Consider the following 18,007-nt stretch of genomic DNA (forward strand, 5'->3'; position numbering starts at 1 on the left):
CCAGTGGTTGGCATCATCAAGAGAATTGGTAAAACTGGATCAAAAGTCAATTTCGTGCAAGCGAATTGGCAAGAAATTCTGATGCTCTCTATTTGGCGAATCGGCAATAAATATAGTATAATCGTGTGTCCTAACCTAACCGCTGTTGGAAAAAGGGAAGGGAAAAAAAAAGACACACACACAACTAAAAGAATAAGATAGTATAAAAGATAAGGTGATAGGAAATAATGTAGGTGCAAAGTTTTTTATATTTCTTTTCACCCTCACCCTACCTGTTCTCTTTCACTCTTATAACAAGCATACATCATATGTGAGGGAAAATAATTACTGTCAGGGTACACAAAAAGCCAAAAAGGAGAAAAAAATTGTAAGGTTGCTACAAAACTTCAGGATGATCAGTAGAGAGGAAAGAAAACAGAGTGAACTTGTTTGAATTCATTCCACTGGCGTTTGAACGCAATATTACGTCCTTTGATCGTAAAATAGTTAAAGTCACAAAACACGGAATTAGTCTGACATTACAAGCCGCTTTGTCAAAAATCCAGAATGAAAGGTACATGAACAAGGGTTTATTGCAAAAATAAGTCAAAGATACTGAATAGATGCTGTTGTAAGAAGTTTCGTTAAAGAAAAATAATTTATGCTGATTTTTTTTCCTATTGCTGTCAAAATAACCACAACCGTCGTTCTACGCAGTTCGTACTTTCGTAGGTAGTTTGAAATTCTCGTCGTTCTAATAACTGTTATGTCCGCGGAAAATCGATTACCACATTTTTTAGGATTCTCAAGACATTGTCTACATAGACTACTTCCAGAAGGGTCAGGAAATAATTAAAAAAAAAAAAAAAACATTATGCCATACTTGTGGGAAATTCGGAAGAACAGCTGCTGATGAAACAGCCAATATTTGCGCACAAAGAGAAAGGTCTTATCTCAATAAGTCAACACTCCATCTCACAGATACACAATTGAAATGGCAAATTGCATGAATTAGGCTTTGAACCTATCTCTAATCCGCCAAATTCTATAGATTCGTTCCCACAGGACTTTTTCCTGCTTCTGATAATCAGAGTTTGTTTTTAAGAGAATTTTTTCATCAGAAAGGAAACGCCGATATTGCAGCTGTAACTAATTTTTTTTTAACAGAAAAAATTTAATTTTCTGACGAGATGAAGAACCTTTGAAACCAACGCCATTGAAAATACAATGCGTGGAACCTGAAGGAGACTCTGTTGAAAAGTAAAATATAATCTAATAAAAAGGAACAGGTAAACACTGTTGTTTTTTTACCCTTACTGAACTAAACACATGACCGTCGTATTACAACTAAAAATGGGCAATTGGGTCTGATAGGCAATTGCTTCCTCAAGTCTGGATTTTAGCGGATTACAAAATTTAGAAAATTTTCAAATATCAGTAAAATTACTTATTGTTATTATCAGTAAAAAATTTATTATTAAAAATAATTTATTATTCCATATATATATATATGTGTGTGTGTGTGAAAAAGCACAGATATATAAGAAAATTTGACAGATTTTTTCGATCCAGTCCACACGGAAAAATCAAATAAATTACCTGATAAATGGAATAAAACTGTTCATAGGACGTTAAGACATTTCTGAATTCCCCTCCTCAACCGTTTTCATACAACATAGTATTGAATTTCATTGCTTGAGATGTTTTTCTCTGATAATTAATGACTGATAAATAAATGGATAGATTACTTAAAATGTCTTTCTAAAGTAAACGCATTACCCCTTGAAAACAAACACTTTATTTTCTTGAAAACCCATAAAGTTAGGCAATCGTACATGATAATAATATTTTCCCAGGGGCTTGGCGGTCAATTCTTCAAAAACATTTTATAGACACACAAATACATTGAATTTTTTTCCCTGAAGAGATAAAAGCCGTTTGGATAATTCTTAGGCACGCTGCTATGATTGCGTTTACTCAGCCGTCGGGTGATTAGTTTAGAATGATCAAAAACAACAACATGGAGGGAGCAACTTCCACGAAAATATTAGCTTTTGGAAAATTTGGTTTTGAACGTATTACGAATGAACGTTCTTATTGACACAGATCTGGCTGAATAATCAACAATAATTTTTCTATGGCATTATAAATACTCCGTGTGATCATGGGACTGCTCGCACAACGAAGCACCATATCCAAATTGAAGCAACATGCTGTCGAAAAGCACTTTGGTCTTTGGGTTGGTCTTCGTGACCGTATGCCTCATGGGTAGGTAACATTACCTATTACGTGATCTGTGTAATAGTAATTTCCACTGGTTTGAAAATCTAAATCACATAAAACGACATTATTGCATAATAGGTGAAGTCGGTACTAATATTGAAGCATATTTAACATCATTATATGTGAACATTTGTTCTTCATTATATGCGTTGCTAATATCTATCACTATACTTTTTTTCTTTGATATATTGCTGAATTTATTTGCTTAGATGGACAATTGATTTTTGAGTGTAATAACTACTGAGACGTTGTGCATATATCTGTTACTTTTCTCCCATTTTTATTAAGTAAAATAATTCGAATTCTTCGACCTGATAGTAAAATATCATAATTAATATAATAAGATCCTGGATGGCGATGACACTTGCATTTGTTTTGAATTTTTTCACGCTTTTTCTTTTTTAAAGGAATTTTTCTTAGTTTTAGGGCATTCTTGGGGCATTTTTTCGATGGTATTTTTTTTTTTTTCAGAATGAAAAAGGTTAATAAAACTGTATGTATGTCGATTGCATTGAGTTGTTATGAAAACTATGCTGCAATTTAATTAATTTTTGTTTTCTTTAACAAAAAATATACATAATTTCTTTATAACTTAATTTTTATCTTTCTTTATACAGGCAAATCTCAGTACTATAATTACAAGTAAATTTAGCCTTTATTTAAAATTCCAAGAGTTGGTCACTTCACGAAACCGTAAATGAAACTAAATTCTAGTAATTCTGGTCCTGTATAGGAATTTGAGTGAAAACACGTCTTTTTCCGGCTTCGTAAAATGGTTGATTGGGGATATATTAAAAATACTTGCATCGATAATTTCAAATCTTCAAATTCATGTTTGATGATCTCGATTCGTAAGATTTTATTTACATGCATTACGATTTTGCAAGTTTCGTTTACCCAGGGGAATATTAAAGGGCAGATGGAGAACCCAATTTTTGTGAGCGTTTCCACCTATTAATCCTTGCGGAAAGGAAATATGGAGGCTATAAAGGCGGTGAAGTTCTTCAAAGTAAAGTGTGCTAAAGGGATGGGAGTAGTCCAATTTGCTACTAAAGTAGAACCTCTCGATAACGGACACCCTTGGGCCCAAAAAATTTTGTCCGCTAACTGGGAGTGTCCATTAATGGGGAGGCACGGTATACAGTGGAACCTCGTTTATACGCCGTTTGGCTTCGGTCGCAATTGGTTTCTATGTATTTTAATGTTAAAACGTATATGTTCCTGCGTGTGTAAAACTGATACACCGGTAGTTATGCATAGTCATCAATCTTCTCGATAAAGAAAGTTTGATTAAATTTCACTACATTTTATCAGTTCTATATGCGGTTATGCATAGTTCCCAAATAAATACAATATGTGAAAATTTATAACCTTTCATCTCTCCATTAAAGCAATTAATTAGCACTAATTAATTATTTTTACCCGTGCATGATGCGTGCACTGCACATATATATTTTACAGTGAAAATTGAACTAAATTAAAATAAGTGTAAAGACGACAAAAACATTCATAACATTCTCAATCTTGTGATGTTGGCTTTATTCATACACATCAACAAACAAAACCAACACATTACCATTCGAATTCCCCACCTTGGACCATAGTTATATTCCGCTAATTAAATAATTAATTGACGATTTACCATATTCATCTACGAGAGCTTTGGATTAAACATAATCTTGTTTGAATATGATATTTTCATCAGATATTTTTCCCTGAAATTATCCCCATTAATATTTGTAGATTGTTCAGAGACGTTTATCCCAGTATAAAACTTCATACGCAGAAAGCTACATTTTTTCTTTCAGATTTCATAAAATCAAAATTAATTCAAAGTAATTTATTTTTTAATTCATAAATTAAAAACTGTTTATTTAGAAAATTCCATTTGCCAACTTTTGGTGAAATATAATGTTGATAATAAATTTACATGTACTTTTTTTAATGCTATAGAATTTTCTCCCTTCACTTTCAAAAACAATCATTTTTTTTTAAAATAAAATTTTAATTTTAGGACTTTTTTATCCCGTTTTCGTGCCATTTCGCAAGTCTACGGGCCTTAATAATAATAGTTAATTATAGTAAATGGTTCTCTCAAGGATGACAGAATATTGAATTTTGAAATATAAATTTCTTCTGCGTAAAGTGTCAATAATGGCTCGAACTATAAATGTTGAAATAATAGAATATTGGTAATTTTCTGAAATGCAGGGTGTCATGTAAGTGCTGATGCAGCCTTTTTATGTCATCAACCGTCCGCCGTATAGGTATGATGCCAATTCCAAGAAAAAAGAAAATATTTAAAAGACGTTCAAAAATTACCTAGTGCCAGTTTTGAGAGTGAAAATACAGTTAAACACAAAATGAAAAAAAAAATCTAAATTTTTATACCATCTCGCTGTCTTCTAATTTCCGATTCGAAACTGGTAGCGCTATCTCTTCTCAGCTCAACAATGAAAATATTTGAATTGAAAAATCTATTGAAAACTAACGGATCCCTCACACGAATAAAAGTACTAATAAAAAGCGACAACGGGCAAAATAATGGCCAACGAAGTTGCTGAGAAAAAGTTGCCAATAACAAATATGGATGCCATATATTTCAAAATTACAGCAACCCAAATAAAAAGGCAATCGCAAAAACTAGAAATAATATCTATACATGATAAAATATTATACAATGCCCATAAGAATACTTATGGTTGTCTTGTTGTAAGTATGGATAGCTTTGCGATTTACCCCAACATGTTTATCGTATCTCTTTTCAAACGTGTCAATTGTGTTACAATTTACTACCTCCGGGGGTAAGCTATTCCATTTATTAACAAAGCTGTTAGAGAAAAATTCCCTGCGACACCATAACCTTGCATTGCACCTTGGCTGATCTGCCTCCACTAAGATATATCGTGGAGTACGAAGCTAAAATAGGGACACTTCGGAACAAATGCAATACCCAGCTACAAGATTCAACTTACATCAGTCACACTCATTTTCAGAGGAAAATCACCGGATGGACGAGACACCCGGCAGAATATCCTGATGGTAGTCAAATATCTACAGACCCGGCCGACACGGAACTATGTAAATAATCCTATTTCAACATCTTTACCGATGGTTCAAATACCGAAGATGGAGTTGCGGCGGATTTTACTATCCTTCAGAAAGATGACATCTACAGATGGCCTTTTAAATTGAATATCAATAACACGGTATTCCAAGTCGAATATTTTGCTTTACTTATGGCTATTAAGAAATCGGAGTGCTCAGGAAGAGAACATCTATCTTCACAGACTTTCACTCAATTTCACTTTCACTTAATTCACTTTCACTATTCACTCAATTCAATCGGTGATCCTCGCTTTTCTCTGCAACCCTTCAACCAAGTCTATGTCCATCTGTAGGTATGGTCTTCAAAACCTTACAGCATACTCAAGTCCAGGACAAACTAAGCTCGGAAAAGCGGAGGAATGACTTTAGGAGAACGCGGAGACCTTTTTGAAAATGAAATCGAGCATTCTATACGCTTTTTTGACCACCGCTGAATAATGTTCAGACACCTAAGCCGCTCGTCAATGAGAATTCCCAAATCGGTGACCCTAGTTGCATCCGGGATACTACTACTACTAAACCACACATGCACCTCGTCCATATTCCTCTGCGGAACCTTTAACGAATTGGCACATGCGAAAATGTGCGTGTACGTGTAGTGAAACCTGACGTGAAGTTTGTTTCTGTGTAATGCTTGTTATGTGTGTAGTGCTGCCATCTGCCACCATTTTTTCTAACTATGAGTGAACTGTAATGATTGAATAACTTATCGTTGTAGGCCTTTTGCTCTCTGTGGCGAGACTTTTTTAATGAGGAGATCGGCTCGCATTTTCGCCTGCATCCCGGATAGTGACACCATTCAACTCGTAAGAGAAACGTGGGTTGTTCGAACGAAAATGAGTGACTATGCACTTGTCAACACTAAACTTCTAGCTGTGACACACTGTAGTTCCACTCTCAAAACTTGTACATAGTAATTTTTGAACGCCTTTTGAGCATTATAAAAGCTGAAGCTGTATCTCTACGGGGGACGGTTCATTAGATAAAGACATTAGATAAATAAAGTTGCATTAGCATTTACAGAGCACCCTGTATATTCTCGTGGTTGCCATGTGTTGTTATTATTATTATTTTTCTTTACTAGTATGCAACATGAGTTTTTCTGAATACACTTTATATGCTTTCATATAAAGTGTATTCAGATACGTCTACTACTTTTGTTGAAAATAATATGCAATTCACCCATTTTTTTGTGTTTTCAATATTATATTTCCTACATGCAAATGTGTGTGAAAGATCTTTATTATTATTTCTTTTTTCATTTCTTACAGGAGCATACGCAGGTCAGTAGGATAAATATTATTGCCATTTTTCGACATTAATTGTGACTCTTGATCTGTATCGTTAATGGAAGGCAGTTTATAATGTTCGGAAAACAATTGAAACAATGGCCAAATGTAGGGTTGCTTCGTGCAGGCTTACATCCACCAATAGCACTAGTTTCTAAAACAGTGGTTCCCAACTTTTTTTTCCTTCCCGCACCCCCCAGAGCAATGTACCCGTTTTATGAATTGGTTTTATAATAGAAAACTTCCAGATTACACATTTATAATTCAAAATTTTTGCAGAATGAGAAGGCTTCATCCATGTTTCACAGATCAGAGCTATGTCGATTTCTAGGTCAATTACTAATTGTTTAAATTTTTGGAAATCAGGTTTCAAACTAGTGGCATTCCACTGTAGAATTTTGAGTGGCTTGCATCTTGTGCTAATCTGGTGGTAATTATTCGGCGTTGCTTGAAGGATGGCAATCAAAAGTTGAATTATATTACTAATTTTTTCTTCAGGGATGCCCATGCTGCCTAGAACTGTGTCAAAATGTTCACCAAGTTATCCATAGGCAAAGTATTATTTACATGATACACTGGATGAACTCCAATTTTGGGTTTTGATGATCCTATTTCTTCTTCAATTATATACGTGTCACCACATATCTCCGCATTGTCAGTAATTAGAGAGGGTTTCAACAGTTGAACCTCAACTATGTTCGTAAATCCATCTTGCACAATTTCGGTCTCTACTAGTTGCATCTGATGTTCGTGAATTTCTCGGATTACTGCGTTGTATCTCCTTCCCACATCACAATTTTGGAATTCAGTACTTATTATTATTTCAGTCATTATTATTATTTCGGCTTCACAGTTGAGTCTATTTAGTTCGTTTAATAATTCATGCTTGGAGAGCTGTACTTTTCCTGTGTTCATATATTTATGATCTATATATTCATAATATCTTAGAAGAAAATTCTCAAAAACGCAAGCAAATGTCTCAGATGAAGGTGGCAGATTTCAGACAGAGTTTTGAAATTGGTTATAAATTTCGTTAACAGATGGCAATGCAGTCTGTAATGCGAAAATACGGTATTTTCTTTTCAAGAGGTTTTTTTTCCACAATCCCGGCTAAGACGTTTGCAGGTGTTTTTGCGAATTTTGTTCTAAGATCACATGTGTCAGTTCTGCAAATGGAGGATATTTTCAAACGGTCGTATTCCATTCTGTTCCAGACGAGTTTTATTTTATTCAAGAGACTGCAGCGTAATCTCTTACAAATATTAAAGCTTAATTTGAAATAGTGACACTGAAAATTTACTTTTTTTCCTAAGCGCAATGCAGCAAACGGTGAATTTATATCGTTTGCTTTTTTTTCCTGTTCATTTTTTAAATCGGCCCGTCAATTCCATGACAACCTGTTAAAACAGTCATATTTAAAACAAAGTTTACTAAATATATTGATTAAATGGTTTGTGAATTTCAATGTTATCAATCACGCAATCAATATTCTTTACCTTTCCAGATGTAAGTGAAAAATATTCAGTTGAACTAATGAAGTGTTATTAAGTATTATTAAGTGTTATAGTTTTGAGGCTATTATTTTGCGGGATGAAGGGTCTATAGTCATGGTTTTTAGTTTAGCTTCTTAAACTTTCCAAGTTAGCATCATGAAATGATAATTACGCATCTTGGAAAATGGATCAAATACTCAAACCCGAGTCCAAAGGTTATTTGAATGGTTCACAACCATAGTAGATCAAGTCCTTTTATAAACTTTTAACAACTTAAAGTCTTTGATAGGTAATTTATTCAGTTCATGTGCTATAAAGGAATTAAATATTTCAAAGTTCAGTTAATATTTTAATCGGATATTTTTTGTTCCCTTATAATGTTAATAGATGCTGTGTAAATAATATGTATTTCTTCATTTCACTCCCCTATTCGGTAGATATGAACAAATATAGGAATAGGTTAAGAAATTGAGGCTGGCCGCTTCAAGCAATTAAATATGCTGAGAATAATTGCCATAACCTGTAATTTTTTAATTTCTTTTTCCATCATGTTTTCTTTTTAAATCGGTTATTTTTAGTCATTATTCACCGATTTCGAAATTACTTTTGATTACACTGTTGCTTGCTTTTTATAAACTTCTTCCGAATGGTACTTGTGAAGAGATGAACAAAGAATGCAAAAGAATGCCTCTGAGAATGCAAAAAACTAATGTTCACAATGGAGACAATGAATTTTTGTTCAATTGCAATTTACAAACTTTCAATAACAATTTTAATCAAATTTTAATCGAATCGATCGACTCGATTAACTCAACTAAAATTTAACTGCGATTAGCATTTGATCGATTAACCGACCCGATTAATCGTACCAGCCCTAGTTAGAACTGTCTTTTTTACGTCCGGCTTTTATAAAAACTTCAAGATGTTATTAACCATAATACAGATAAATAGACTTGGTCTACTACGGCTGTGAACCCTTCATTTATATGGTCAAAAACGTTACAATTTGGCAAAATAAAAATCGTTCATATCCGCATGTTTCATATATTATTTCATTACATATCGATTGAATATAAAAATCCTAATTGATTTATGACCAATACTTATGGAAATAGTGGACCGAATATAATTATCGAATTCACTTTCACTTTCCAATTGAAACGCAGTTATGAATGTAAATTTCCCTCATATCAAGGGAGCGTCAAATCGATAAGAATTAATCACACACAAAACACGAACAACAAAAAAGACGAATGCGCCGAAATATACTGAATTCCTAATGCATTCCGACGCCGTCTTCAGAGGATAATACATAGTATAAAATGTATCGAAATGCATTAGTGAGGATTTCGTATTTTTCTTTGTATTTGCCTTTCCCGCTGTTGCTTTTTTGTGATTATACGTATCAGGCAAAAGTATTAAAAGTTAGAAATCCAAGGTACGATGTGTCAAGCTTTATGCTGTTCCAACGTGCATGATCTTTCTTGTACTGTTCCATTTCGATTTAATGTCATAAAGACATGCAACACATAAATTTATTATCGTGATTGTAATGTACTGATACGCTGCTCACTTGTTACTCAGTTGAACTTCTACTCATGAAAACTGAATGATTATTGATTATTTAGACTTGGTTATTTACTCATTTGCACTTTTTCTGCTTTTAGGAGGCGGAAGTAGGTATTAAGTTCTACATTAGCGTTTCAAACCACTTTTTAGCTCAAGCCCCCTTTATACCATGTTTTTTTTTTTTTGCGCCCCCTCCCTTAAGAGGATTTATCAACCCTGTTTATCAACCTCCGTCCGCCCTTAAGAGTGAGAGCCTTCTTACGTGTTGAACTGCTTTTTTGGGAAAATTGACAATGAAGAACAATTTCAACACAAGGCCTAATATTTTCTGATTCGAGACATAATATGTAAAGCGTGTGGAGAGAAACAAAAGTTTATAATTTTCCTCTACTTTTTTAACATCGGTTAATCTGAAACCAAATCACTCACGTCTAACACTATCCAGTCAAACCAAATTTAACGATTGGCAACACCAAGCTCTGAGATCAATTATTTGCGTTAAAATTAGGCTAGATCGTTGGGGGGGGGGGGGCTTTCTGATGATTTTTTTTTCTCAATGCTCAAAATATCCAAGTTTTACAGATTATGGCCACTTAAATTCACTAACTATTCAAACTATAGTAAAATAGCCATTGTTTGCAAAGAAATTTGAAAATAGGAAAGAAAAAGCATTTTTAGCAAAAAAGTTTGAAAATATTCAAAAAAAGGTCATTTGCCTCAACTTCCAGTCTCTACTCATGATGAATAGGCCCACAACATAATACAATAACTCTTCTAATCTTACCGGTAATTTCATAGTTTCCATAAACGCAATTATATGAACGTGCAAGGAATTAACATGTATGTGCGTTACGGTAGACGTGATAAATCCGGTTATTTTACATAATTATCAGTTATTATGAATAAACGCTATGCATTTAGGACAGTTTGATAAATTCCCCTTTATTAATCACTTTTAACGGTGATTATGCATAGTAGTCGAACGTCATTGGTTTTACCAACAATTATGCATAACACCCAAGCGTCGTTTCAATGGCAAACATGATGAATCGCATTGGATCATAAACTATAGATGATAATTCATTCATGAAGGGCTGTTGTATAATCATATCGGAGTACGATCGTGAAATTTTTTATCATTATATCGGGGTCCGGCCTATATTCATACACATACTAGACTCATTTGGAATTTTTTTCGTATTTATCAGATTCACAAATTACAGTAGGGTATTATGCATAATCACAGATAAAGCCGATAAGTTTCAAATATTTATCAAATTTACCAACTGCACTTGGTAAATATGCATAGTCACCGATTACCGTGATGATGTTTTTCGGTACTTATCGAATTTATCAGCGACACTCGGGTATTACGCATAATTTCTGCTAAAAGTTATAATATTGTTGCGTCGCGCCGCCGGGTCACTCGTCGAACCTCTTCTCACCAGACCCGTCCCGTCGCGCGGATCTCTCCAGGGTTCTTCGCCGAGGACTTGAACATGGCTAGACAATCACACGAACGAGGATTCGAGAACAAATACTTGCTTTTATTTACATGAGCTGCTAAAACTACTGCTAAACTAGAGCAGCCTTCCGAACGTCTTCTCCCTTCGCGTTCTACTTTTCGAGTTCATTTAGAATCTCGTTCTTCTATTATCACAATCGCATGCCACGCGAACCTTGCATGCGTTAACCAAGCCTCTTCAAATTCTACCCTTCGTAACATTGCCCCCCCCTCCTCGAAAGTTGCACGTCCCGGGCAATTCAGTCCTGAAATCGGTGAATTTCACTTATTCACTGTGATAATAAGCTAGCCTGTTCATATGGACCACCTTGAACTTCGACGATGGTGTCCCTTGAATCCGCACCACGACGTTATTCAGTATCTTCACGACACGATAAGGCCCCTCCCACGAAGTCTGGAGTTTCGGGCACATCCCTTTCCGGCGCCTCGGATTCCAAAGCCAGACGAGGTCTCCTTCCTTAAAGTCACGAGAAGTGGCCTTCGCATCGTAGCGCTCCTTCATCTTCTCGGAGCCGATGTTAATCCTGTCTCTGGCGATTCGATGCACATGTTCAAGGTGCTCTTGTCCAACGTAATCTTCTATATGAAGAGGAGCATCAGGCGGTCGCCCAAACAGCAGGTCACTCGGCAGCCGAAGATCCCTTCCCATGAGCATCTGTGACGGTGAAAATCCGGTGCTCTCGTGGACGGCACTCCTATAGGCGAGCAAGAAAAGTGGTAACTTCGAGTCCCAATCCTGTTGATTCTTTGACACGAACAGCGAAAGGTGATTCAGGATGGTTCTGTTGAATCTCTCCACCATCCCATCGGATTCCGGATGAAGCGGAGTAGTTCGTGTCTTTTTGATTCCCAGAAGTTCGCACATGCCGATGAACACAGCTGACGTAAAGTTTCTTCCTTGATCGGAATGGATTATCATTGGGACTCCGAATCGAGACACCCAATTCTGTACCAAAACTTCGGTCAGCGTCTCGGCTTCCTAATCGGGAACGGGATACGCTTCCGGCCACTTGGTGAAATAGTCCATCACCACAAGTATGTACTTGTTACCATTATGGGTCTTAGGCAACGGTCCTAGGATGTCCAAGGCGATTCTCTCGAACGGTGCACCAACGTTGTAGCGTTGAAGTCGGGCACGAGTCCGCTTCGGAGGTCCTTTTCGGGCTGCACAGGTGTTGCAGGCCTTGCACCATTTCTCCACATCCGCCCTGGACTTGTCCCAATAGAATCGCTCCCGAACTTTCTGCAACGTCTTGGTTATGCCGAAATGTCCACCCGTCGGGCTTCCGTGCAACTCTTCCAAAACTTCTCCCACACGGCCTTTAGGTAGAATGAGTTACAATCGGAAAGTCTTTCCGTCCTCTGACTCCCAACGGCGGTAGAGCACGCCATCTCTAAGGAGTCCCATAGGGCCCAATATCTCTTAGTGGTCGGACTGGAAGAAGCGACGTCTTGCCATGCTGGTCGGTTTCCCGCGGATTCTTTCAAGTGTACAATCACTCGTATGTCGGCATCTTCCATCTGTGCCTTTCGGGTGTTCTCATCACTCCAAGGATCGTCACTTGAGACTTGAGATGTTAGCTGTCTCACTATTGGGTCTTCAGGCCCGTATTTCTCTTCTGCCTTGAGGCAATGACGGCAGTTCAGTGGGCATGGTCTCCTCGACAATGCGTCGGCATTTCCATGCGAGGCTCCCATACGATGCTGGATCTCCATATCATATTCTTGCAGCCGCTGTATCCATCGAGCCACTTGACCCTCGGGGTTCCTAAAGTTCAACAGCCACCTCAATGACGCGTGGTCAGTGCGAAGAAGAAATTTCCGACCGTAGATGTAGTGATGGTAATGTTCGACAGCTTTGACGATTGCAAGCAGCTCCTTCCTCGTGACGCAATAATTCCTCTCGGGCTTAGACAGACTTTTGCTGAAATAGGCAATGACGTGTTCTTTGCCGTCCACTTCTTGTGACAGAACAGCCCCGATACCGTTGTTGCTCGCGTCTGTGTCGAGAATAAATTCCTTCTCTGCTTGTGGGAACGCCAAAATGGGAGCCGATGTTAGCATTTGTTTCAGGGACGTGAAGGCCTTCTCGCACTCATCAGTCCACAAAAACTTCTGTTTGACTTCAGTGAGTCGGTGGAGTGGTCTCGCTATCTTAGAGAAGCCTTGGACGAATTTCCTGTAATAGGTGCACAATCCTAGGAAGCTCCGAAGCTCGTGCACACTCTTTGGTTGCTTCCAGCATCCCACAGCTTTGGTCTTCTCGGGATCCGTCCGTATTCCTTCTCGAGAGATTATATGCCCTAGATAGGTGACTTCACGTCTGAACAGACTGCACTTCGTCGGACTCAGCTTCAGGTTGGCATCTTTCAATTTCTGCAACACTTTGTTCAAATTCTCCAGGTGTTCTGAGAATGTCTTTCCCCCGATGATGATGTCGTCCAAATACACAAGACACGATTCATAGGACAGTCCGTGCAAAACGGTCTCCATCAGTCGTTTGAAAGTAGCGGGTGCATTGCACAACCCGAAAGGCATCACTTTGAACTGCCACAGTCCCTGTCCGGTCGTGAAGGCCGTCTTCTCTCGATCGTCCGGGTGTATTTCTACTTGCCAATATCCACTCTTCAGATCCAGGGTCGAGAACCACTGATGTCCGGAAAGCGTGTCCAGAGTGTCGTCGATTCTTGGCAGCGGATAGCTGTCCTTCTTGGCAACGTCATTCAGCCTTCTGTAGTCGACACAGAAGCGGGTGGAACCATCCTTCTTTCTCACCAGTACGATCGGCGAGGCCCATGGGCTCGTTGACGGTTCTATGACGTCATTGGAGTGCATATCCCTCAGGAGGTTACTGACTTCTTCTCCCTTGGCAAACGGGAGTCGTCTAGGATGTTGCTTGATCGGTGGATGGTTCCCGGTGTCGATACGATGTTGTGTCAAGCTGGTGCGCCCAACATCAGCTGATGACGTAGAGAAGACGTGTCGGAATCTCTCGATAATTGACTGAGCACGTAGTCTTTGATCCGGATTCAGTTGTGTGTCTCCAATCAGACTCTCGAATAGTTCACCAGAACCTTCTGACTGGTTCCCCGTGGAATCCCGAACCACACACGTGACTGGAACACACGTAGCGATCTCCTCGCTTTTCCGAACCTCCCTCGGCTTGTCACTGATGTTGACCAATCTAACAGGGACAACATCCTTCGACGAATCTATCAGAGCAGCAGCAATCAATAAGCCTTTCTTATTGTCATCAGGAAAGTCCACTAATCCCAGTCGAAAGTCCTTGGTCTTCCCAGCTGTTCCGTGAATGATGCATTCCGTTCTTGGCGGGATCACGAAGTCCCGAATGGCCAATATCTTCCGTGGGAGAATCACCTCATTATCGCATCCGAACAGGGTGACGTGCTCTTTTGGCGTGTACAAATGATTACTTTTCAAGTCAAGAGATATCCCGTATCTTCTGAGAAAATCTAGTCCTATAATGCACGGGTCTTGGACATCAGCCACGAAAACAGTATGGCAATAGGTGACCACAGCGAACTTCACTGATACCTCCATCTTCCCATGCACCTTCACCTTCTCCCCGGTAACGGTCTGTAGGGACAATGACGGTGCTACCTCCAAAAGCCTTTGCTGTGATTTTTGAGCCAAATCGGTCAGGACGATGCTCACGTTGGCGCCAGTGTCGATGACCATGCGGCAAGGAAGTCCACCAATCTCACCTTCCACATATATTCCGTGGTCTCCGCCACTCAGCTGTGAGATCTGATAGACAATGGGTGGGGCATCTACACTTCGCAGCGATCTCTGCCCCGCGAGATGGCCGCACTTCAGTTTAACTGCTCGGAGCTTCGAGGGCTGACCCTCCTTTTGGAAACTGTGTGGGGGCATAACCGCCTTGGATGGCCTTCTTCATTGCATCCCCAGCAGGTCAAAGGCTTGGCTTTCCAGTTCCCACGGTCATCCTTGATACTTTTCAATAGTTCCTTCAGTTCCTTGATGATGTCCGAAGCAGAGTCTTCCACGACGGCACCGCGGACCACCCGTCGCTCTCTCCTCGAAGCCTGATTAGCTGCCTCGAACTTCATGGCGTAGACCAGGGCACTTTTCACATCCTGGTATTCCCCCAGACGCAATGCCTGCTGGATGTCCGGATCCCTGACAGAGTCAACGAAGCACTGCAAGGTCAGTCCATTCCTGATGTCTGGTGGGCAATCGGAGTAGGCCAACAGCGAGAGTCTTTCTATGTCCATTGCCAGCTCCTGCAATGTTTCTCCGGTCTTCTGTTGCCTAGTCTTCAGCTGCAGCCGGTGAAAGTCCTTGAGATAATTCTCGCCGAACCTCAATTCGAGGGTGTTAGACAGGACTTCGTAGCTGGACCGGTCTGCTACAGCGAGGGTCTGTAGCACCTCAGCCGCTTCTCCTCGGAGTGCAGCGGCTAGATGGAAGTTCTTGAGTACAGAGTCCCATCCGTTCGCTGAGGCGACCATCTCGAACTGCGTCTTATAAACCGTCCACGAGGTTCTTCCGTCGTACGTCGAGGGCTTGATGTTGACGTTACCTGCAGCCGGTAGAACGTGGTGAGGCTCCCCACAAGGTGCATGCACTTCGATCTTCTTTTCAAGCTCCAGTATCTTCTGTGAGAGCTTCTCGTCGACTGCAGTAACAGTTCCCTCCATAACATTCATCCTCCCGACCATCCCGTCCACTGTACTTTGAAGGGTGGCCATGTCTTCCTTCACACCGGCGAGAGCCGTGGAGATGTCTTGCTTCACACCCTTGACGATATCCTCCTTGACAGCAGCGATGGATGTGTTGACGGCGGCGATATTGGTCTCCATGCTAACTTTCATCTGGGCCATCATCTCCATCAGCTGCTTGAACTGTTCTCCCGTCTCGTTCTTCTCCATACTTCTCGTCTTGACCATTCAAGTCCTTGCAGCGTCGCTCTTCTGACACCAGTTTTGTTGCGTCGCGCCGCCGGGTCACTCGTCGAACCTCTTCTCACCAGACCCGTCCCGTCGCGCGGATCTCTCCAGGGTTCTTCGCCGAGGACTTGAACATGGCTAGACAATCACACGAACGAGGATTCGAGAACAAATACTTGCTTTTATTTACATGAGCTGCTAAAACTACTGCTAAACTAGAGCAGCCTTCCGAACGTCTTCTCCCTTCGCGTTCTACTTTTCGAGTTCATTTAGAATCTCGTTCTTCTATTATCACAATCGCATGCCACGCGAACCTTGCATGCGTTAACCAAGCCTCTTCAAATTCTACCCTTCGTAACATTATGTATATATTAGTGTTCATCAGGTTTACCAACGACATTTAGGTATTATGATGCATATTCGCCGGTAAAAGTGTTAAATTTATCATATTTACCAAGATTTTTAGGTATGCATAACAACAGATTTGTCAGATTTACCGTAACACATGTATTGCTTGTTTTTCTTCCTATTATAATCTGGCTCACACTTGAAATTTATCAAGAGTAAATGATTTTATTCTATTCCTGGTAATTTATTGTATTTACTTTTTCGAATTTTCAGGAGGGGGGTGACGACAAAGAGCCAAAGGTAAGTTTATGTCTATACCATTTGGTCACACTTATAAATGCAATGTAGATGGTTCTCTTTTATCAGCATGCCGTAATATCCTGCCTATAAAATCCGCAATGCAAATCCCATTTTTTTGGGGTGGGGAGAAAAATCCAGATGAGGATTTCTGGATTTTTCTCCCCACCCACCCCAAAAAAATGGGATTTTCATTGCGGATTTTATAGGTAGGATATTACGGCATGCTGATAAAAGAGAACCATCTACATTGCATTTATATTAAATCCTCATATACGCAAATATCAAACCTATCAAGATTTGCATTGAGTAGATAAGGAATATATACAGGGCGCATATAGCAAACAGGGGGTGTGGCATTTTACTGGTGACTCGTTTATCCTAGAGGTGTAAACTTCCAATTAGAAAAAGTTTCTAAATAACGTGTAGTGTTAACGAGTGGTACTTTATTTTTTTTATTGTTAACGGGCAGTACTTTCATTATTGTTTCATTTCACCGACTTACAAAGGTCTTGGTTACCCTACTGCCACATTGAAATCTAATCATCCAACTAATGTAAACATCCCAAATGCCGTGATCGAATTAATTCATAAACTTACTAATTTTATGCTTCATTGTACTAATGCGCTAAGTCAATAACCACAGGCCCGTGTAAATGACAAGTCCAAGGAAACAAGGATAAAACAGTTAATTATTCTTTAATTATTAGGCTACGATAAATAAGGGCATTAAATATACGATTTACAAATAGAAGCTAGGATAGTGCATTACATATTTTCAATTTACATGGAGAGTGATAAATGGTTCGTAAAGTCGGAAGTGTGACTTACCCCTAATCCGGTGAAGATCAACTTCACTCCTTCGTGAGTGCCCATCTCACACTTATCGTGTGGACTTCCACAACCTCACACTTATCGTGTGGACTTCCACAACCTCACACTCTCTGTCTCTCTCTATCTCACTCTCTTAGTCTCTCTCTAACTCTCTGTATCTCCCTCTGTCCCTCTCTATCTCTCAAACTTCATATATATATCTTTTCTTTGGCTATCCGCCTACTCCTACCTATATTCCATAAACTTCCTCTCATTCGCTAATTCCGATTTTCTTTCCTAAATTTTCTTTACCGAACTTCTCTTCACTTTAAATTATTGGATAACATTTTCCTATGGACATGCGTTTCATTG

General features: G+C 39.1%; 2 long non-coding RNA genes across 11 annotated transcripts in view; both read right to left on the bottom strand.

Annotated features, from left to right (window-relative positions):
- Positions 1 to 1,719, bottom strand: part of LOC149081349 (uncharacterized) — a 61,811-nt gene extending 60,092 nt beyond the window's left edge. For 6 of the 10 annotated variants that reach the window (XR_016193434.1, XR_016193441.1, XR_016193439.1 and 3 more), the window contains exon 1: positions 1,579 to 1,719. This is a non-coding gene — a long non-coding RNA (uncharacterized LOC149081349). The remainder of the gene's footprint in view (positions 1 to 1,578) is intronic. The other 4 variants (XR_016193435.1, XR_016193438.1, XR_016193436.1 and 1 more) reach the window with 1 other exon arrangement.
- The window catches only part of LOC149081348 (uncharacterized), a 151,113-nt gene extending 133,312 nt beyond the window's left edge, over positions 1 to 17,801 (bottom strand). The window contains exon 1 of the long non-coding RNA XR_016193443.1: positions 17,654 to 17,801. This is a non-coding gene — a long non-coding RNA (uncharacterized LOC149081348). The remainder of the gene's footprint in view (positions 1 to 17,653) is intronic.
- Between the last annotated feature and the right edge of the window lie 206 nt (positions 17,802 to 18,007).

The sequence above is a fragment of the Pholcus phalangioides genome, unplaced genomic scaffold (genome assembly GCF_987345545.1).
Source record: "Pholcus phalangioides strain wild (caught in Gottingen) unplaced genomic scaffold, Ppha-v1.0 ptg000010l_1, whole genome shotgun sequence".
In the NCBI taxonomy this organism is placed as follows: domain Eukaryota; kingdom Metazoa; phylum Arthropoda; class Arachnida; order Araneae; family Pholcidae; genus Pholcus; species Pholcus phalangioides.